The sequence below is a fragment of the Trachemys scripta genome, chromosome 2, assembly GCF_013100865.1.
Source record: "Trachemys scripta elegans isolate TJP31775 chromosome 2, CAS_Tse_1.0, whole genome shotgun sequence".
Taxonomy (NCBI): domain Eukaryota; kingdom Metazoa; phylum Chordata; order Testudines; family Emydidae; genus Trachemys; species Trachemys scripta.
Genome location: NC_048299.1, coordinates 209,716,129 through 209,739,805, shown reverse-complemented (window position 1 = coordinate 209,739,805; position 23,677 = coordinate 209,716,129). Strand labels below are relative to the sequence as shown.

The 23,677-nt window shown below is 42.2% G+C and overlaps 2 long non-coding RNA genes across 2 annotated transcripts in view; both read left to right on the top strand.

The window, feature by feature from the left end:
* The window catches only part of LOC117873456, a 29,124-nt gene extending 11,916 nt beyond the window's left edge, over window positions 1-17,208 (top strand). Inside the window, exons 3-4 of the long non-coding RNA XR_004644735.1 lie at window positions 15,585-15,731; window positions 16,640-17,208. This is a non-coding gene — a long non-coding RNA (uncharacterized LOC117873456). The remainder of the gene's footprint in view (window positions 1-15,584; window positions 15,732-16,639) is intronic.
* A 103-nt stretch (window positions 17,209-17,311) lies between these two features.
* LOC117871644 lies at window positions 17,312-23,448 on the top strand. The gene is made up of 4 exons (XR_004644313.1): window positions 17,312-17,434; window positions 19,923-20,067; window positions 21,293-21,334; window positions 23,373-23,448. It is a non-coding gene; the product is annotated as an uncharacterized LOC117871644 (long non-coding RNA).
* The last annotated feature ends 229 nt before the right edge of the window (window positions 23,449-23,677 follow it).

Sequence of the window (23,677 nt, the reverse complement as noted above, 5' to 3'; positions counted from 1 at the left end):
AATGTAGGATTTCTATACTCATCACACACCCTCCCCTCAGATCCTGGGTTGTGGTGTCTGGGGGTCAGTCCATGTCCCCACCATGCCATGAATAAAAAGCTGTGTAATTATTTTTTATGCCTGCTTGATGCATCACCTGGAAGCTATATGGCTGCAGCAAGAGATTCCACTGCATAATGTGTTGGTTATGGGCCTTCATTGAATTCAGCCAGTGGAGTGGTGCATAATCAATTACCAGGCAGAAGGACTGCCCCCACAAGTAATATGGTAGGGTATTTACAGTCCATTTCACTGCCAGGGCCTCCTTCTCAATGACAGAGTACGCTACCGCCTGTGGGAATAACTTCTTATTACGATGGAGAACAGGGTTTTTTTCTCCTCGTCCAAATTCCTCAGATAACACTGATCTGAGTCAACATCAGAGGCATCTGTTCAGAGAATAAAGGGCTTCGAGAAGTCTGGATGGAATAGTATTTGTTCCCAGGTCAACTAGTCTTGTAATGCTCTGATGCACAGCTTTTCGTTCACCGGATGCTTTTGGGTGCTGTGTGGTTTATCAGGTCTGTCAAAGGGGCAGCGGTAGTGGTGAAGTTAGGGATGAACTGTCAATAGTACCTCGCTAATCCCCAAAACTGCCAAATTTGCCTTTTTGTGGAAGAGATAGGGCAGCCTGCTAGGGTATGTCTTGTATCTGACAGAGGTCTTTCTGTGTTTTGCTCTGAAGGTACTTGAAATGGTCCCGCTTGGAGACTGGGGAGGGGTCATTCTGCCATTCGATAAAGGCTTTTCTCTTTACTTCCAGTGCTGAGCATATTTCTTCTTGATTCTCATCAAACCAATCCTGATGTGTTCTTTTCTTTGGTCCAAGAGATGTTATTGCTGTGTCAGTCACTATCTGCTTGAACTGGTCCCACTTTTCGATTACAGTACCGATCAGTTGTCCGTGGGATGTCAGTTTGTCATCAAGACTCTTCTGGAATTTGTTGAAACATTGAGCATCCTTCAGTTTGGCAAAATTGAACGTGCTTAGGACATTTGTGCTGAGAAGGAACAATGTAGAGTTGAAGAGACGTCCTGCCTAATCTGTGATCTGTCCAGCACTCTGCGCCTCGCTTTTCTCTAGTAATCAGTACGTCTCAGATGTCTCGCCTTCTAACAATGGCATAATCTATCAGATGCCATTGTTTGGACCTAGGGTGCATCCACGTCATTTTGTATTTGTCCGCTTGTCGGAACAGAGTGTTAGTAATGGTCAGGTCATTTTCAGAACAAAGACTCAAAAGAAGTAATCCATTACGGTTCATTTTGCCTACACCATGTGGCCCGATTACTCCTTTCCAGTTCTCACTGTCAGCCCTGACTCGGGCATTGAAATCTCCAAGTAGGAGTAGTTGGTCTGTTACAGGTGTGGGCTTGATCAGTCTGTCGAGATCTTCATAGAATTGTTCCTTTGAGTTGTCAGAGCATGTTAAAGTGGGTGCATATGCACGGATGATGGTGACATGACGTTTGGCATTTAGTGGGAAGCGTAGCTTCAGCAATCTTTCATTGATACCCACTGGAAGGTCTGGGAGTTGATGCATCAATAAGGTTTTTACTGCCAGACCAACTCCATGTACTCTATCCTCTGTCTCAGTCATACCCTTCCAGAAGAAGGTGTAACCACCTCCTGGTTCACTCAAGAAACCTTCCCCAGGCAATCTTGTTTCACTTAATGCCGCTATATCAATGTTATAATGGACTAGTTCTCGAGCAATGAGAGGTGTCCTTCTCTCAGGTCTTGCAACAGCTTCTCGATCCATGAGGGTACGAACATTCCATACACCAATGGTAAGTTTTCTCAAATTTTTCTTTTGGTTTTGGCCGCAGATTGGGTTGAACTGCCAGCCGCGGCTTACTGGGCAGTTGCTGTAGGGCAGGCAATTTTTAGGCCACCTTTTCTAGGCCCCTCCCTTATTAGGGTGAGCAGTGCTATCCTGAAGAGGGCTGCTCAGATGCCTGGGATGCTGCCGGGCAACTCTGCTGCCCCAAGTACAGAGCTGGACGACCACCTATCCACAGACGGCCTGCGTGCAGGATTGGAACTACGATTCCCAGTGATAACCTCCACCTGTCGCTTTGCCCCTCCCCCATCGCTGCAGGACCTGGGTGGTATGATGATAATGTTTGATGATTTGCACAGGACCTGTGCGTGAAAGCTTTTTAAGTGGTAGAGCCATTGCACGGGAGCAATCCCACTCTCTCGACCTTAGGAGCCAGACACCAATGGTACGAAAAATCATCACGACTGGTAGCTTCTTTGGTTGCAGTGGATGGCCTTGACATCTTTCGAGCCTCGTCAAGCCCATCGCTTTCCACAAAGCGTTGCAAAACCGCCTTCTTGGCCGTTGGATCTTAGTGATCTCTTTCGCCCAGTCCGCCGGAGCTGACGTCGCATGCAGGGTAGGCATATCCCTAATTCACTGAGGGTTTGAATCCCATCAGTTACACTCACCTGGTTTGGCCGGCCTGTTGAAGCCATTGCCCGGGGTCTGGCTGCTGCTCATGCTGAAGCTACTTGGAGCCACAGGTGAGAGCTGAGTGACAGGTGGGGACCAAAGTAGATGGACTACCCCTGAAGAGGTACGACAAGTCCCCCCATCAGAGGTACTACCCCTCCCTGGCCACCCCATACACCCCAGTATATATATATATATATAAATAAAATAGAGAAATTCCTCAGTGACTTACATGGGCAAGGAAAAAAAAGTGGGCCTTAAAGTGTGCCCTGAATACTAACAAAACATGGACTGCTATGGATCTGGGGAGGAAGTGAGCTCCAAAGTTTTGTTATTTTTTGGTATGTTTAATCATCTGGACTGAATTGCCTGGCTTTGAATATTTTCACTCTGTACAGTATGTGTGAATTACAGCGTTGTCAGGATGTTAAGGATGAGCCCAAATTAGAACTCTAAGAAACAGATAGTACTACCTCAGATATGGTCATAATCAATCCATAAAATGGTACCAGACATATCAACAGCTCTATGAATAGTACTGCCTTTCATTTTTGAACTTACAAGAATGTAATACATTGCTTGAATTGCTTCTTTGGGAGGAGAACAAGTCATTTTCCCAATAAAATATGTCAGGAAACTTCTTGACTTTGAAGTATAAATACCATAGGTGTATGACTGCTCTGAATCACAGCCTTCTACATTTTTAATCAACCAATTATGGAACACACTGTTAAAATGTGGAAGAAATATACCATGAGGATTATAGGACCGTTGAAAGTTATTGAAATCTAGCCTTTAATAAAAAGGTCAAAACTTGTAAGTTCTAGATGAAATATTACTCTCTAAGTGGAAAATCCCAAATGATAGAGGGATTTTTACTGACAGTGTTGAAGGAATATTGAGATTTTGAATTTAAAAAGAATAACATTCCACAAAATGTGAAAAAATGATGATTGAAAGTTTTTTTCATCTTTTTTAAATATTACATTTTTATGACCATCCTGTTTAATCACAAAGTTTACTTCATTTTGCAAGTGCCCTCTCAGTCTCTCTTTTTCCTCTTTTGCTGTTGAGACAGGAAAAATAAATAATATATATTTATATATACAAATTCAGTTGCACACACACACACACACACACACACACACACACACACACACGTATATATTAGAGTGCATATATATTAGTATTCAGGGCACACTTTAAGGCCCACCTTTGCTCCCTTGCCCATGAGGCAATGGATGTTAAGTAAGGCTGAGTCTTTGACTATTTTTTGGATAAGTCACTGAGGAATTTGTTCATTATACATATAAATTTTCTCCTTAGTGATTTCTGAATAATTTTTCTTCATGAAATTATTTTAAATTAAGAAGAAATGCCACTTATACTGGAAACATGGGCAAAGTACTAAAAGGACATCACAGGGAATTTTAAACTGAAATCACCACAGAAAGAAGATAACAGAATATCAGACTCAAGGGGCAAAATCTTGGCTTCATTAGGGAGAGTTTTGCCATTAACTTCAATGGATCAGAATTTCATCCAAGATCCACATTCAGATCTGAGATTTTTGTTCTCAAACATGTTGTTGTAATTCACTTTTTCCATAATGTACAGTCACTGTTGCATGATTCTTAGAATTTGCTAGTGGTAGCAATATTGGCAAGTGAAATCACAATGAATGAATGTCACCACTAGTGTAGAATGGTTTATGTGCCTAATTGTATTTTGTGGTTCATCATCATCTAAGACCAGTATTCTCTCAGAAGTGACATGGCTAATCATTTTGGAAAAGTAGTTCATTTAAAAAATATCAGCAGAAATCAACATATTTGTGTTCATCTGAAATGAGTGGCTAAAAATATAATTAAAAATATAACTTGAAGTTTTTGAGAGCAGTAAACATAATTAACAGATCCCCTTTTATTTAGATTGACAATTTTGTTTTAGGAGAACACAGATAATTTATTTAAACTAATTCCTCATTTAAATTGAGTGCTAATTGCTAAATTGTTTCTTCATAATGTTACCACAGAAAAATGTGTATCAAATGCAAACACAGAGATTGATAGTTTTAACTTTAGTGTAATTGCTCATTTTTCTTCATCAGAAATGAACAAAAGATCATTAACAGTGATTAATAAGAAAATCTTTCAATAAATAACGTAAGTGTTCTAAATCTTCAGTAGTACTAAAATGTATCTGTCACACTTAAGTGATTACTTCCTATGTTCTCTGTATTTTGATTAAAATAATATGACTTATCAGGCAGCACATTGTTCTACATCTGAAAAATGAGATGTAAAACAATACAGTGATTAGCTACCTTTTAGTAAGTAAAACCAATGTTACAATCAGACAATAACAGGATATGGACATTTGAATAACTGTTATAATAATTATTCACTCAGTAAGACATTTATAAATTCTTGTGCGTCTTTGATCATGAAATTCTCTCATAGGAAATTGTTATAATACACTCTGTTTCTCTGCCCATTTGATTTAAGTTTAACCAAATCATAGATTTATACTGTGTATCCATCTGTATCGTACCCTCAAATGCATGAATCTTGAGATCAAGATTACACACACACACTATATATGTGTGTGTATATATATATATATATATATATACACACACACACACACACACCCTGTTCCTATAATTACTTAAAATTCTTTCCATTTGCATTCAGCCATTGAATTATGCATAGATCAAATAAGTTAATATCCTAAGGGCATTGCAACAGGATTTATAAATCCCACTCTATGGCACAGATGGGAAGGGCTGGAGCAGTACCAGGCCAGGGAGGCCCTGCCCCTCCAGCACTGCTGAGCACGCTCCTGGGAGAAGACCAGGATAAAGGGAGCTTCAGTGACCCTGGGGTGGTGGATGAAAAAGAAGCCATTTTCTAGAGGAATACTGCTTTGCCGCAACAGGAGAGAAAGCTTCTACCAAAAGGACCTGGCTGAGTGTCTTCCCTCTCACTCAGACACTCCCCAGGAGGGAGAACTGTGGGCAAGGGCTCAAGAAGTCAACAGGCATTGGTCCTAGACTGTGGGGGTTTGGAAGTAAAGACTCTAAGCCCACTGTGACCATGCCCCAAACTGAGATGCAGTGGTGGTAGGAAGTTGGCTGGTGCACACAACTTGACTTTCAGGGCCCCGAACCAGGATCTGGTGGACAGGGAGGGCCCAAGCTCCCTATCTACCTTGGAGCTATGTCCCTGACTCCAAGGAGGGCAGAGGTAGGGGTTACCCCCAACTAGCTAAGACAGGGGTGGGCAAATTATAGCCTGGGGGCCGCATCTGGCCTTTCAGATGTTTTAATATGCCCCTCAAGCTCCCGCCGGGGAGCAGGGTGGGGGAGCTTGGCCCACTCCGCATGTGCCGTGGCTCCCGGAAGCAGCGGCATGTCCCCACTCCGGCTCCTATGCATAGGAGCAGCAAGGGGGCTCCACATGCTGTCCCCCCCACCTCTGCAGCTCCCATTGGCCAGGAACTGCAGCCAGTAGGAACTGAAGGGGCGGTGCCTGCAGACAGGGCAGCGCGCAGAGCCATCTGGCTACGCCACTGCGTAGGAGTCGGAGGGGGGACATGCCACTGCCTCTGGGAGCTGCTTGAGGTAAGCACTGCCCAGAGCCTGCATCACTAACCCCCTCTCACACCCCAGTCCTAGTCCCCCTCCCACCATCTGAACATACCTGAAGAAACCCTTCTTGTTACTCTTAACATCTCTTGCTAGCTGCAACTCCAAGTGTGATTGGCCTTCCTGATTTCACTCCTGCATGAGTGAGCAATATCTTTTGTGACAAAGTTCCTCCTCTATCTTGGTGGGTCCTATGCTTATTGGCGGATTTTCTTGCCTCAGAGATTCACCATGTGGGTTGGGGAACAGCCCAGAGACCTTCCCCTCTGGAAGAACCCACAGTCCAGGTCAATTGGGAGGTTTGGGGGGAACCCAGGCCCACCCTCTACTCCGGGTTCCAGCCCAGGGCCCTGTGGACTGCAGCTGTCTATAGTGCCTCTAACAGCTGCATGACAGATACAACTCCCTGGGCTACTTCCCCATGGCCTCCTCCAAACACCTTCCTTATTCTCACCACAGGACCTTCCTCCTGGTGTCTGATAACGCTTGTACTCCTCAGGCCTCCAGCAGCACACCCTCTCACTCTCAGCTCCTTGCTCCCAGCTCCTCACACTCACACCACAAACTGAAGTGAGCTCCTTTTAAAACCGAGGTGCCCTGATTAGCTTGCCTTAATTGATTCTAGCAGCTTCTTCTTAATTGGCTTCAGATGTCCTAATTAGCCTTCCTGCCTTAACTGGTTCTAGCAGGTTCCTGAATACTCTAGTGCAGCCCCTGCTCTGGTCACTCAGGGAAAAGAAAACTACTCATCCAGTGACCAGTATATTTGCCCTATACCAGACTCTTGTACCCCACTGCTCTGTGTCTGTCACACTTTATACTCCTCCCTGGTCATTTGTCCAGTCTTCCACTTCTTGTAAGCTTCTTTTTTGTGCTTAAGATCAGCAAGGATTTCACTGTTAAGCCAAGTTGGTCACCTGCCATATTTACTATTGTTTCTACACATCGGAATGGTTTGTTCCTGCAATCTTAATAAAGATTCTTTAAAATACAGCCAGCTCTCCTGGACTCCTTTCCCCCTCATGTTATTCTCCCAGGGGATCCTGCCCATCAGTTCCCTGAGGGAGTCAAAGTCTACTTTTCTGAAGTCCAGAGCCCTTATTCTGCTGCTCTCCTTTCTTCCTTTTGTCAGGATCCTGAACTCGACCATCTCATTGGCACTGCCTCCCAGGTTCCCATCCACTTTTCTTCCCCTATTAATTCTTCCCTATTTGTGGGCAGCAGGTCAAGAAGAGCTCTGCCCCTAGTTGGTTCCTCTTTCACCAGGAAATTGTCCCCTATACTTTCCAAAAACTTCCTGGATTGTTTGTCCACCACTGTTTTGCTTTCCCAGCAGATATCAGGGTGATTGAAGTCTCCCATGAGAACCAGGGCCTGCGATCTAATAACTTCTGTTAGTTGCTGGAAGAAAGCCTCATCCACCTTATCGCCCCGGTCTGGTGGTCTATAGCAGACTCCCACCATGACATCATCCTTGTTGCTCACACTTCTAAACTTAATCCAGAGACTCTCAGATTTTTCTGCAGTTTCATACCAGAGCTCTGAGCAGTCAGACTGCTCTCTTACATACAATGCAACTCCCCCACCTTTTCTGCCCTGCCTGTCCTTCCTGAACAGTTTATATCCATCCATGACATACTCCAGTCATGTGAGTTATCCCACCAAGTCTGTTATTCCAATCACATCATAATTCCTTGACTGTGCCAGGACTTCCAGTTCTCCCTGCTTGTTTCCCAGGCTTCTTGCATTTGTGTATAGGCACTTAAGATAACTTGCTGATCATCCTGCTTTCTCAGTATGAGGCAGGAGTCCTCCCCTCTTGCGCTCTCCTGCTCTTGCTTCCTCCCGGTATCCCAGTTCCCCACTTATCTCAGGGCTTTGGTCTCCTTCCCCTGGTGAACCTAGTTTAAAGCCCTCCTCACTAGGTTAGCCAGCCTGCTTGCGAAGATGCTCTTCGCCTCTCTTCAGTAGGTGGGGCCCGTCTCTGCCTAGCACTCCTCCTTCTTGGAACACCATCCCATGGTCAAAGAATCCAAAGCCTTCTCTCCAACACCACCTGCATAGCCATTCATTGACTTCCACGATACAACGGTCTCTACCCGGGCCTTTTCCTTCCACAGGGAGGATGGACGAGAACACCACTTGCACCTCAAACTCCTTTATCCTTCTTTCCAGAGCCATGGAGTCTGCAGTGGTCTACTCAAGGTCATTCTTAGCAGTATCATTGGTGCCCATGAGGAGAAGCAGGAAAGGGTAGCGATCCGAGGGCTTGATGAGTCTCGGCAGTCTCTCCGTCACATTATGAATCCTAGCTCCTGGCAAGCAGCAGACTTCTTGGTTTTCACAGTCAGGATGGCAGATAAATTAATTTATAATTTATAGAGGACTCAGTCCCCCTGAGGAGGGAGTCCCCGACCACCACCACCACCCGCTTCCTTTTCTTGGGAGTGCTGGTCGTGGAACCCCCATCCCTAGGACAATACATTTCATGCCTTCCAATCGGTGGAGTCTCCTTCTGCTCCATTCCCTCAGATATATCATCTAGTCCACTCTCCGCATTAGTACCTGTGGAGAGAACATGAAAACGATTGCTCACCTGTATCTGCATTGCTGGTACGTGGACGCTCCTCTTTCTTCGTCTGGAGGTCACATGCTGCCAAATTTCTTCACCGTCCTTCTGTCCCCGCTGTGCAGCCTGCTCTGATTCTTCAAAATGTTGTGCCCATAGAAACATATCCTGACATCTGTTCAGGAAATCTTCATTTTCTCTTATGCAACGCAGGTTGATACTTGTTTCTCCAGACCTTGAACCTTCTCTTCCAATACGGAGACCAGCTTGCAGTTTGCACAGACAAAGTCGCTTCTGTCCTGTGGAAGAAAGACAAACATGGTACATCCTGTGCCGGTCACAACAGCTGATCGCTCACCATCCATATTACCTTCCTTCTAAGAGCTTCCTCAGCTGTTGCATTAACTACTCAGAGAAGCCTGCAAGATGAAAGCTTCAGTGGGCTCTCCCCAGGCAAACTCTCAGTCAAACTCCCTCTGTTAGCCTCTCCGTTGTTCGCCGCTCCAAGCGAACTTTGAAATAGTAGTATGTTAAGCCACACTCTGTGACTTTCACTGTGCTGTAGCAGTGGGATGTTACAGTGTGGCCAGCTGGTGCGCTGTAGAGTTACACTCTGGTCTGCCATGCACTAATGTGCCATATAGATAATCCCTAGGTCATGCTACAGTTCCTGTTGTCAAGATGATACTAATGACTAGAGCTGGTCAGGATTCTTTTCACAAAATATTTATCCATAAAAAATTCTGATTTGTCAGAACTGAAACATTTTTCAGGAAAGGGTTGATTCTGATGAATTTCCCATTTGGCAAAACTGAAAAAAGTTTTGTATTTGTCAAGTCCCATTTTGACATTTTCAAAATGATATGTTCAAATTTTCTGTTAGAAACAATTTTTCTTTAAGAAATTTAAGTTAATTTATTTTAATTTTTTTAATTAAAATGTCAAAATCTAAATAAAATGTTTCAACATTGTCGAAAAGAATAGTTATGTTATAGTAACTGGTTCTTTGAGATGTTCTGTGCCTGGGGATCCCATTCATGGTATGGTTACCCCTCTAGCACAAGAGTTCAGAAGCTTCAAAAGCTGTGTCCACTAGGGGAATGCACATGACCTTCATTTCCTTGCACCATCACCCTAAGAGTATGAAGGACAGCACAACCTCATTCACCCTCTCAGTTCCTTCTTGTCATCCAGTGTCTCAAAGAGTCTCTGAGCTGCGGGGATGGAGGGTGGGTTATGGGATCTATATGCACAGAACATCTAGAAAACCAACTATAAGGTAAGTAACTGTTCTTTCTTCTTCCTGTTCCTGTTTATGTGGCTCCCACTCATGGAGATTAACAAGCAATGTGGTGATTCAGTGGTGGGAGCTAGAAGCTCATTTAAATAGAGATTGTAGGAATGTTCTTCCCACTTGTGCATCTGCTCTGGACGCTGATACTAAGGAATAATGGTTAATAAATGTGGGCACTGAAGACCAAATCACTGCTCTGCAAATTTCAGCAATTGGTATCCTGTTGAAGCATGCTGCTGAGACTGCTTGTGATCTAGTGGAATGAGCAGTTACTCAAACTGGAGGCTGTAGATTATTGACAAAGTAAGGGTACGTCTACACTTACCGGAGGGTCCGGCGGCAGGCAATCGATGTTCTGGGATCGATTTATCGTGTCTGGTTAAGACGCGATAAATCGATCCCGGATTGATCCCGGAAGTGCTCGCCGTCGACGCCGGTACTCCAGCTCGGCAAGAGGAGTACGCGGCATCGACGGGGGAGCCTCCCTGCCGCGTCTGGACCCGCGGTAAGTTTGGACTAAGGTACTTCGAATTCAGCTATGTTATTAACGTAGCTGAATTTGCGTACCTTAGTCCGAAGTGGGGGCTTAGTGGGGACCAGGCCTAAGTGTAAGCAGGGTCTGACTGAGCTCTCCCCTGACATTTAGCGATGAGCTGAGGGAAAAGACTTCAGAAACAAATCATGTTTGTTTAGACATGCCTATTCTGCTGAGGTGAACAGCATGATGGAGTTGCTTTGTCAAAATGATCACTTTGGGCTGTTATTGGATTACACTTGTTGCAGCTAACTCCACTTGGCAGAAGGGTTACATAAGAAATTTTTAGACAGTCTGTAATACATCTGGATAATCTTTGAGAGGAGACTGGTTTGTCCTTTGAAGCACTGCCATGTACAATAAAGAGTCTAGGGGATTTCCTCAATGGTCTTGTGCTCCTAAGATAATATAAGAGAGACCTCCTGCCATTCAGTGTTTGCAAATCTACTTCATCAGGGGATTAATGAGATCTTGGAAAAAACACAGGTAAGTGTATATACTGGTTAATGTGAAAGTCTGAAATGTCTTTTGAGATAAATTTGGGATGTGATTGCATAGTTACTCTGTGTGGAAAATTGTGTACGGAGGATTGGACATAAGTCTTGCATCTCTCACTCTGCGCACAGAAGTGATAGCTACCAAAAATGTCTCTTTAATTGAAAAATGGTGGAGGGAGCAAGGTGAAAGAGGTTCAAATGGAGGTTCCATTAATGATTAGAGAACTAAGTTCAAATTCCATGAAGGTAGCATATCCCTAATTGGTGGAAAGGTGTGCAACAATCCTTCAAGAAATGTTGTGACTGTAGGATGGAAAATTACCAAAGAACCTTGAGGAGGAGGAAGATGAAATCTAGATGAACTTTGGCTGAACTAAACAAGAGTACTGAATGATTTAAATTATAGTAAATAATCCAGAATTAATGGTACAGATGCTTGTAGGGGATCAATCTGTTTCATCTTCCTCCATAAGGAAAATAATTTCCAATTGGCAGCGTATGCTTTCTTGGGTTGATGGCTTTCTATGTTCCATAATAAATATCTGGACCTCATAAGGACATTTTCTATCTGTGGAAGTTAGACAGAGAGCCTCTATGTCATGAGGTGAAGAGACTTTGGATCCAGATGGAATATGTTGCCAGAATCTGAGAGATTGTCTGGCAGGAGAGGAAGTTATATGTTATTGAATGGAGAGTTGCAGTAGGTCTGGATACCAACATTTCCATGGCTATGCTGGAGCCACTGGGATCATCTCAGCCCAGTCTTGTCTCACTTTCCTGAGCACCTTGTGGATTAGGGGCAAAGGAGGAAATGCACAGAGCAGATGATCCAACCAAGGGATCAGAAAGACATCTACTAGAGCACCTTGACTCCAACCTCTTTGAGAGCCAAAACGGGACATTTTGTTCTCCTTGGCTGCAAAAAATCTATATTTTTATTGTACTGTTCATGAGAAGAGGACACTGTCCTGCTTAGGTGGTCTGCTAATGCATTGGATTCCCCCAGTAGATGTAGGGCTATCAGATCTATGTTGTGCTTGAGGCACCGCTCCCATAGCAATATGGTCTCTTGACAGAGAGAGGGCTTGATTTTGCTCCCCCTGTCGATTTATATAATACATCATTGAAACATTTTCTCTTAATTTGTACTGTATGATTTTTTATTAGAGGAAGAAACAATTTACAGGACAAACGAATTTCTCTCAGTTCCAACATATTTATGCAATCTGAATGATCAGCAGGATCTGGAATCAACCCAGATGTACTCCCTGTCAGAGGTAAGGCCAGCTAAGACCAGCCACTAGCCTGCTCTGCCCTGGAGCTGCCCGATTAATCACAGTGCCTGATTGCTGGTCCTGCAGCCAATCTGAGTTATAAACCCAGCACCAACAGCAGAGCACTGGCTGCTCAACACACACAAGCCTGTGGATTCTCTATCCTCCTGTGCTTGCCTCTCTTTTAGCCCTGTTCCAGCCTAGACCTTGCCCTATACCTGGCCTTGTTCAAGTTCTCTCAGCCTCATTCCTGCCTCAGAGCCAGCTCTGCTTCTGCCTTCCCTGACTCCAGGCAATCTGGTTCTGACCCCTGGCTCCAATTCCTGGCTTTGGCTCTGTCTCAACCCTGTTGCTGCTGGGTTTATAAATCAGATTCATGATCCTGCTGCCAATCAAGCACTGTGATTAAACACTTGAGGTGCAGTTGAGAGGCAAGACAGAAGGACCATGCACTGATAATGATCATGTAGTACTTGGAAATGAAGAAATTTCTTGTGTGCATGATATATCACAACATGAAAATATGCATTTTTATCCCGTTATATATCATTGTATTTGGCCAGCATAATCAAGTAGCTTGCAGTTATGACCTGAAGAGATGCTGAGGAATAAATCTTATGGCCAAGCAAATCCAATTTCTTTGGTTCTTTTTCTTAGGGGGTTGACTTGTAAACCTGCTTGGATCATTCATTCATTGCTGTAATCAAAAGAGGTGATGGTGATGTCTATGTATATGGGAATCCAGTGAAATTTTTGTGACAGGTGCCTGGGTTGCCCTGATGGTGACCTTGATTAGCTCAGAGAGGAGAATAGTGACTTAACCAATATTGCAAGAGACTATTCAAGGTGATCTGTTTCACCCTTGTATTTAGCTGTGACAGTCTGAGTACTTTTCTCAGACCTGAAGAAGAGCTCTGTGTAAGCTCAAAAGCTTGTCTCTCTCACCAACAGAAGATGGTCCAATAAAAGATATTATCTTGCCCATCTTGTCTCTCCAACAAAGGAGACAGCAGGTCAGGAATTATCCTGATATCCATTGTGTCCCTAAAGGAGATGGCTGAAGAGTTTCTGGGTACCACACTTTTGAGGGGGAAAGGCTCAGTGCCATATCTGTCAGCTGCTTTTTTATCAGTAGGAAGTACTCTCAGTACCACAAAGGCTGATATCTCCAACACTCTGAGTCAGGACTGAGGAAGCTGGCTGTAAGCATCCTGGTGCCAGAGTTTGTCAATGCTGGGGTATGATGAGACTGTTGCCACAGTATCATCTAAGCCCATGTTGAAGGATTCCTTGAGGCTTGGGGCTGTTACAGAGGCAGATCCCTCCAGTACCACATTCCTTTGGAGAGCAGACTTGCCTACTTCCAGCTGCTTTGATCTGCGGGATTCTGCTCTCTTCTCTTGCAGTACTGACCACCTCTGGTCAGAATATCTAACAGAGCAGGTCTTATTTTCATGGCCAGCAGGGGTAATTGATGGTTCTAACAAACAAGTCTTAGAGCTCTTTGAAGAACAGTGCCTCTTAGGGAATATAGCAATTGGAGTTACCTCAATAGTTTGTGAGGCAGTGACAGGCTAGGTCCCACGTATTGATCCTGAGGATTCCCACAGTTGAGGTTCAGCATCAGATTGAGATCTCACTGATTTCTCCATCAGGAATAGCGTTGGTCTACACTCGCTTGACTTTAAAAAAAGTCCTGCAAATAGCACACTTTGAAGGAACTATTTTCCTAAATGAAATAGGCAGAGATAGTGTCCATTTGTGAGGGGAATAATTCTCTGACACAAAGGACATGATTTAAATGTTGGTGATTGACGATCTGACTTAAAGGCTGTAGATGGGATTTCAATCCTATTCTGAAGCTCTACATTATATATAATTTTAGTAAAGCCAATGGGTCAACAGTCGAAACTAAAGTAACTAAGTAAACTAAGTAACTAACTAATGAAAGACTAAAGAGAGGGTTACTCACCTTGTGCAGTAACTGAGGTTCTTCCAGATCCGTTTTCCCTCTGGGTGCTCCACTTGAGGTGTCAGTGCATCCCAGCGCAATCAATCGGAGATTTACGGTAGCAGTGTCCATGTGGTCGCGTGTGCACGGTAGGTGTCTCGTGGTGCCATTGGTGCCTCATCTAGCACATGCACGAACCCCTCCAGTTCCTTTTCTACTGTAGAATCCTTACTGCAAACTCCAAAGTAGAGGGGAGGAGGATGGGTAATGGAGCACCCACAGGGACACACATCTCGAAGAATCTCAGTTACTGCACAAGGTGAGTAACCCTCTCTTCTTCTTCAAGTGATGTCCCTGTGGGTGCTCCACTACAGGTGACTGTAGAGCAGTGCCCCTCAGAGGCTAGGAGGGACTTTGGGTTCATTTGTACTGTACAGGCAAGTACGGTTAGGCCAACTATGGCATTAGATCGGGAACCTTGAGTGATTGCATAGAGATCAGTGACTGTATGGACAGAGGCCCAAGTGGCCGCTCTACATATTTCTATTATAGTACATTGTTTAGGAATGCTACCGAGGTTGGTGAGCGTGTGGAATGAGCTCTGATGGTCTTAGGAGGTTCAGTATTCTGAATTTGATATTTGAATTTGGGGAGTTTCAGAAAGGCTTGGCCCTTTCTAAGTAGAATGCTAATGCGCGTCTAATGTCAAGACAGTTTCTCTTGGAGTCCTGTGTAGTTTTAGGTAAAACATGGGAAGATGAATTGGTTGGTTTATATGAAAGGATTATGATATTTTCAGTAGGAATTTTGGATGTTGTCATAACATGACCATGTCCTTGAAAAATATTGTGTAGAAGGGATCAGCCATGAGGGCCCCATCTCACTCACACATCAGATGGAAGTGATAGCAACCAAAAATGCCACTTTCCTGGACAAATGTAGTAAGGAACAGGTGGATAAAGGTTTGAATGGAGGTCTGGTGTGGCATTTCAGAACCAGGTTTAGATCCCAGGCTGGAATAGGTGGGTGAACCTCTGGGTAAATGTTCTAGTAATTGGATGTGTGAAGATAGAGGTCCCTTCAGTCTCTTGATGGAATGCTGTAATGGCCGTGAGATGTACTTTGATCAAGCTATTTGCCAAACCCAAGTGTTTTAGCTCCAATAGGTATTTCAGCACTATCAGTAACAGTGTTGTAATGGCCATCAAATGTTTCTCTTGACACCATGAGGAGAATCTTTTCCATTTTTGAAGGTAAGTATTATGCGTGGTCAATTTCCTGTTGTTTAGGAATATGTGTTTGACTTGTTCTGAACAGGCTAGTTCGCCATGATAGAATCATGCAGGAGCCAAACTTGCAGGTGGAGTTTCTCCGGACTTGGGTGAAGAGCGTGACCGTTGTTCTGTGAAAGCAGGTCCGGTCAGCGAGGGAGAGTTCGAGCGTGCATATCACCATTTGCATCAGGTAAGGGTACCAGGCTTGTCTGGGCCTCGTCAGGACTATCAGGATGATCTTGGCCTTGTCTATTTGTATCTTGTGTATTATGTGTGATATCAAGGGAATTGGTGAGAACACATACATGAGATGTTTTTGTGGCATAGCGTGTTGGTACTGCTGATGCTCATGGAGACACTTTTTTCAATGCTGGTGATGGCACCGGCAAATGCTATGGTGTTTTAATTGGTGCAGTCAGTACTGATTTGCCAGAGGTGGAGACATGGTGCTTGGAGAGAGTCTCGGCATTGAGTCCCTCACAGGTGAGGTCGATGCCATGGAGGAAGCATGCCTCTTTCTATGCCTCAACTCTGTCTTCTTGTCTCAGGACTGGTTGTCGCGGAGGTGCCCAGAGCATCATAGGTGATCACTCGGGTATGTTTTGGCATTGGGGATAGTGACCTGGCAGGAGACCGCTGCAGTGCTCTCTGTGGCAGTGTTTACGCTCTCATCTCTCGATCTTTTAGAGGAAGGCATGTCCCCTTTTGCTGACAGAAGAGTGCCCGGAGAGGTGGTCCATTGTTCTGTCTCCAGTTGGAGAGATTTCCCCATCATGATCATTTTCAAGCAAAGATCCTGGTCTTGCCAGCTTGCTTTCAAATTACTATAGTGGGTGCATTTTTGTGGGATATGCGCCTCACTGAAACATTGGACACATAACGAATGTCCATCAGAAATGGGCATTACTTCGTGGCATGAGCCATATCTCTTAAAGCCTGGGAAGCCAGGCATCATTCAATGGTTAAACAGACCCTGCTGTGGGGAAGCTATGGGGAAGGGAAAACTGGGATTAAAAACTATTTTTTTTTTTACTATCTAAACAAAATTAACTATAACTATTACTTTCTAAGTGACTATCTTTTAAATGTATTTTTAAGGTTTTTGTGAAGAGCAGTGAACACTACCCTAGAGCTCCAGGCAGAGGATGGTTGAGAAGCACGCGCTAGATGAGGCTCCAATGGCACCATGAGACACCTACTGTGCAGGCGTGACCCACACGGACACTGCTACCATAAATCTTCGATTGAAAGCCCCAGGACGCACCGACACCTGAAGTGGAGCACCTATAGGGACATCACTCAAAGAAGAATCAGGGGTAGTCACTAGGTGGTCCGCGGGCCAAATCCGGACTGTCAGATGTTTTTGAATGGACTCTGAAATCTTTTTATTTACTTATCATTACTGTTATTTTTTTCTGAAGTCTGGACCTTGACTATACCTTGACCAAGAAATTTGAACCTTGACCAAAATAGACTACCCATGGACAAAATAATTTATATAGAAAACAGTAACTAGCTAAGGAGAACACAAATCAATTCTGACTCTGCTGAAGGGCAGTTAGAAGAAACTGAGGGGGTTATTAACTAATATTTTAATATAATACAATATTTATATTCTATTTAATATTTTAATACACTATAAAGGCCAAAACTAAATGCAATGATAAAGTTGAAACTAAATGTTTGTACCTTATTGAAACTAAACATTTCAACATGATTGGAACAAAATATTTCAATGGTTCCAAACTGAATTTTTTCAGAATTTGTTTCACAGTAAGCTTCAAAATTTTGACTTTTTGCTCTGATTTGGAACAACATTTTTTTTTAATGCTGATATTTCCCAAGAACGGTAATTCTGATTCCAACAAGTTCTGACATCAGGCATCTTTTCAGGTAACTCTTTCACTAGTCAAGTATTACTGCAGGTGACCTGTCAGTGCTTCTTGCAGATTAATCCTTCTTACTCATCCTCCAAGAGTATTGTGAAGAAATCTAAGTGATAAAATACTGCATTTTACTCTAGTTGAAAATTCCACATACACCAGTAGACAGGTTACAGAAAATATTTCCATTGTCAAACTGTATTTAGTATGAACAGTTTGTGTAATTTCCAAATGTTGAGCCAGTTAGTTCTGTCTTATTTAAATTATACATCATAACAACTGTTGAGTTAATCTACATTTGCTGCAGTGTTTTTACAACCAGATGTCCTGAGGTGGTCTTACAGCAAGGCCTTATTAACCATAAAAAGGAAGATTGGAGGATATTGAAAATAGTAACATCCATATATCCAAATATTAGTGCATCTCTAATTCTGTAATTGACAAAAACAAAATATCTCTGTAAAATGTGTAGTGTACTGGTTTTGACCACATGTACATTGCCACGTTTTCATTTTATAAAGTTAAACTTCTTATTTAACTGGTACTTTATGTACAGGATTAGCAATGATTAAAAACAATCATGGCAAAGTAAAAGTTTATACCCTGGAGCATATTCTGGTACTTACTGACTTGGTAAGGGGGCCCACATTTCCTCTTTGAGCACATGTATTTCCACTGGAGAATTTAGGTACTTGGTAAAATCATTCATGAATAAACAGACATATAAAGCAAAGAATTTTCTGCAGTAATTTCTTCTACAATGGCATGAGAACCTTTAGAATGCTTTGCCAAAATCTGTTACATATATCTTTTTTAGTTCTTCCCACTAACCAAATGCTCTTGTATCAAAATATGCTATAAGTAAAAACTTCACAGTTTCTTTATTCAATAATCTTTGACAGCAATAATGTGAAGTAGTAATAAATAAATTTTTCCCACTGAAAACAAATTTTATCAAGAGAACATGAATTTTAGACTAGATTTAACTAGATTAAAGATTAATTTAGATGCTATGATAGAGATCTCTGATATTCTGAAAAATAATCTCTCTCTTTATTGGATTTCTTCTCACTTTTCCTTGGAGGGTTATTTTAATAAGAGTTCAGTCTATAATGTATGATCAAGGATATATGAGAACCTCTGCCATGAGTACTTGTGTTGCAGTTGTGCTTATGTCAGTATTCATTTGATTAAAAAAAAGTCTTTGCACTCTGTAGCTGAGATGCTTATGGTCTGAAGACAAGATTGTTTTCTTATGGGACAGTAATGAGTGAGATCTTTAATCTGTTTTTCAGTACTGAACTCCATCAAAGATATAGCGTTTTTAAACCAGAGACCTTCTGCAAAGAAAGTTTTTAACAGCACTTCAAAAAGAGAAGACTTATATTCAGATACTTCAACTGCCCCTTGCAGTATTAAAATAATTTTCTAAAGTTGTTTGTTCTCTTTATCCTGTCTCAGTACATTCCTAATGATAACACTGATTTCCTCCCCCCCCCCCCCAACCATATAGTAAAGAAATAAAAATTAAAATGTTATTTGCTCATCATAGGTTTGGGCATAAGGTAAGAGATTCTTGCCAATTTTACAACTCTTAGACAAATTCTAAACTATAGAATTTTTTTTGACAGACCCCACCAACAGAACTATATCTCAGAAGATATCCAAGTCTGTTATTTCCCCATTGTCAGGTTTGATTTAAACGTGAAGACTAGTACAGACAGGATCTTCAGGTTTTTCGTATAGTTTTTCGCTGAGGCTGTCTTTTCCCCTGCTTTTCTTACAACCATTTACTATGTCATGGACTGTGATTGACTATACCAGCTAGAGGTGCTGATTTCCTGATTTCTTGGGGGGTGCTTGACCCCCCACTATGCCCCAGGCCCTGCCCCCACTCCACCCCTTCCACCAACTCCCCCGCCCCTTCTCGTCCTCTCCCCCTGCCTCTTCCTGCTCCACTTCTCCCTCACCCCCCCAGCACCTCCTGAACACCGCTGAACAGCTGATCCCAGTGGGTGGGAGGCGCTGGTGGGGAAGGGGGAGAAGCTGAACCACAGGGCTGCCAGTGGGTTCTGAGCACGCACTATTTTGTCCCATAGGTGCTCCAGCCCCAGAGCACCCACAGAGTTGGCTCCTATGATTCCAGTTCTTTAGGCAGGGTATATGAGGGAACAAATCCTGTCCAGTACTACTTTGTTCCAAGTTTTCCTGGGACAGGATCACTGATGAGTAGCAGCAGCATTGAGGGAGCATTCTGAGGTTAGTGAGAGGGTCTATGTTCTTGACTGACTTCAGAGGTCAAGGCTAGAGTTGCATTAGCACATTGAGCTGGAATGGAAAAGGCTGGTTTGTGGTAGTCCCCAATTGGGCTCTAGCCAAGAAAACAGGTTGCTTGGAAATGTAATCCCTCCAGGTGGCCAAGTTCATATAATGCTGTTCCGGTAACCCTGTTGGCAAATAAGGGTGAGTATGAGGTCTCTTCTCTTTCATCCCAATAGGACCCTCTTCAATACCACTGGAAAGGGAGAGAAGGCAGAATCCTCTGCACTCAGGATCCCTGAGGGGAAGAGAAAGAAAAAAGAGATGATCCCAGAAGACGCTGGAAGTGGGAACATTCTGGGAGTCCATGTCTGACGACAACAGGTAAGGAGGCTGGTTTCTTGTGCGTTCCAATATGTATTTTGTTTACACTAGTTCTGATTGACTGAATAGTAGTTTGTGTATTTTGGAACTACTTTAATGCTAAATAATCATACTCTGTATTTGGGAAGTGATGAGGCATATGTTTTTGTGTTTGTCCACCACCCCTTGCTTCAGTAGCAGGGATAATTCCACTGTGCTCTCTCTCTGCTGCACCTTAGGCTGCTTCATATACTGATACTGTTGAATTGGGGTGGAGGGAAGGACAGAATTCCACACAATAGTGGCAGGCAAACCAGATGGTGGGTAGTAAAGTTGGTTGAAAAAGCAAAAATAAGTCAAATTTTGAAACTGTTTTCATTTCACAGATTTTAAATGGACTAAGTTTGTTATTTGCAATTTTTTTCAGGAACTATTAAAATTTTAAATTTTTTGATGTTTGGAAAATGAAAATTTTGTACGGGGGCGGGGAAAGGGAGAAGATAGTATTTTCAGCCATTTTTTAAATGAGAAGCCAGAAGAAAGAAAATCAAATGCCTCCCATATGAAAAACCAACCTCCCCCCAAAAATCAAACAGGCTGATTTTACTTTTGTTTCTCCTTTAGTTAAAAATTTTTAATTAAAATATTAAAAGAATTTTTGATTTAGCAAAAAGGCTGTTATTTGACAAACATTTTTACTCAAATAACTTCAACCATTTGTAATGGGTAGGTGATGTGACATTGAGAGCACTAGCATTTAATGGCAGGCGGGGGGCTCTTTCAGCACTGAGGTTTATTGATGGCTAGCAAAGTCAGCTGCTGTTTAGAGGGAAACAGGGTAGATGTCATTGGTTCAGCATGGTGTCTTTTCCTGTACATGTGCTATTTCTTACAGTGGAAGGAAATAGGGCAGAACATTTACATTGTGCTACATTAAGTTTTAAAGAATCACTTAACAGATAAAATTCAAAGGAACTTTCTATTTGCCCACGTGTATGTATACACATTCATAAGGCCTGAGCCAAAGCTAATTGAATCAATGGGAACTTTGCTATTGCTCATATAGAAAATTGGTATTATATAGCTGTGGAAAAGACATTCTTAAAAAGGTAATTAGATGACACTGGGTCAATTACTAATGGATAATTTCTAGCTCATGGTGTTAACAATCACATGTTGATCTACTTATTTCTAAATTATGTAGCTGGGACACATGTATTTTTAATATTTCTTATTGTCCACACAGATGTTTCTCAGGCAGAAACAATGGGTCAGATCCTCAACTCATGTAAGTTGGTGTTGCTCCATTGACTTAATTTACATGCATAGTCTCATTTTGACTTTTGCTTCACATTAAAGGCCCTGACAGAGTTTGCCAAAATCCAGGCAGCATACCTTTAGATGGGTAGAGGATTACTAATGGTTTTGTAAATAATCTTTCCCTGGGCACATGTGGATAAGCTTAATATCTATTATTGATACCCTGGTTACTATTGTCTATTTTAAGTTACTTTGTATACAGCAGTGGTTCTCCGCCTCCAGCCTTTGGGCTGCTTGTGGACCAATCAACACATAGCTGCAGCCCATGTGACATCCTCAGGGCCATACAGGTAGTATATATTTTGTCAATGTGGCCCACATAATACATAGAGAGCTGCATATGCGGCCCACCATGGTAAAGAGGTTGAAAACCACTGCTATACGGTATGCCTCTGATATATTTGTGTCTCTTGTCTTCACATACCTCACCTTGTTTTTCTGGTCTGGAAGCTTTTAAAAAAAAATTCAACACAGCTTTTGTGTTATTTACAACCTCATCACAAGAATTTATGTCTGTTAACTCACAATAGAAGTGTCTGTCATTATATCAATCATATGGTCTTAATGTGTTTCTCAAATGCCCACTGCAGTACAATCTGACTTGGCTGTTATAAGTACTATTTTTCTTTATTGACAATTCATTCCTTTTAGGCTTACAGGAATCAACAACAATTGATTAGGAGTAAAGGGGCATATGGTAACCATACAGAATGGCTATTATAGACAGATATTGCAGAAGAGATATCATTTGCAGTATTATGCAGTCTGTCTAAACATGTCTCTGCTGGACACTTGTGCCCTAGAAACTGTCAATTGCACTTTCTGATAGAATATACTACCATCCTACTGCATGGATGAGAGTGTAGGCAGCCAAGACACCATATCTGAAGATCAAATTTCCTTGTGTTGAGAGAAGGAATACTAGCCAGGAATATCATAACTGCTGCCTTTCATAAGTTCTTCCACACTACTACTGTATACTGGCTTGCATGAAAATTTAAGAAAAGCTTCTACAACACTGTAAAATGTAGTTTTAATTGTGTTTAATCAGGTTTAATGAGTTTTTGAATCTGTACAGAATTGCACTACAGAACTGGCAAAACCACTTCTTAGCATAGATTAATTTGCTGATTAGGTTTCCAGGGGAAAAAAATCCTGTTTTGCAGCCTTCTACGAGCTTTTATTAAAAACTTTTACTATATAGGGCTCTTTAGGATCCAAAGACTATTCCAGCTTACTCAGGCTGCCTAATGCCCCATTAAGTCATTATGGTAACTGTAACAACTGCTAGGATATGCTTGCTTTTCCCCAAACCATCCTCCTAAATGGGGGCTGTAAGGTAGGCATGGTATAGAAGCCATTTTAATAGCCCTATAGCCCTGGCAGAGAAATTCTTAGATAGCTGTTTAAGCTGGATTTGAGTCTGTTTTGCACTACTTGAATGGTGAAAATCACACAAAATCCCTCTGAATTCCAATTGATTTAACGGGTGCAGAATTGTATCCTATATTTGCAAGTATTTAACAATAAGAATAATCTAAATGCTATTCTAAAAACACTTACATCAGACTTCAGCCACTTTCTACTAAAATGTATTAAAATATTCATGAATCCATTTTATTATAACATTCAAGTTTTATTCAGACTCATGAATAAATTGTAATGTTAACTACAACAGATACTCAACCTTTTGGTAAGTAATTTTTACTATCACCCCTAAAAAAATGGCAAATCTACCAGTATACTTGAAGCTAAATGCATTTGTAACAACTTGTTTAAAGAAATGTTATGCTCTTAGTGGGAAATATGGAATTTCCATGATGATAGTTAAAAGATTGCACTTGCCACTGTCCTCTTTGCTTCACAATAGTTGCCAAGACCAACATATAAACATATATTCAAACACCTAAAATATCAAGTAACATTATAACTTGACACAGGCTAGAGTTTGTGACAGAAAAGAACCCTCTTCACTGCCTCAGCTTTTGATCTCTTCTTCTACTTAGGTGCCAAGAAGAATTTGAAGCTCATATGTTGCCAAAAAGTATTGACAAATGCAAAGGAGTGAAGAGATCAAACAGGTAGGGACTTAAGGACCTGAAAGTAGTCAATAAGAGTAAGGAAGGAATGTCTTTTACAAAGCTATATCTGCTCTTCAGTCATGTTTAATTTGTAAAGTCAGTATTAGATTGTGAATTATAAGCCTACAATACCACTAAGAATGTGGCATTGCATCTTCCGTCAGTTGTTGCTTAGGAACGTATCAATCACTCAGACTTTATCTTCACTGTTAAAAAGATGTGGGTTTTTT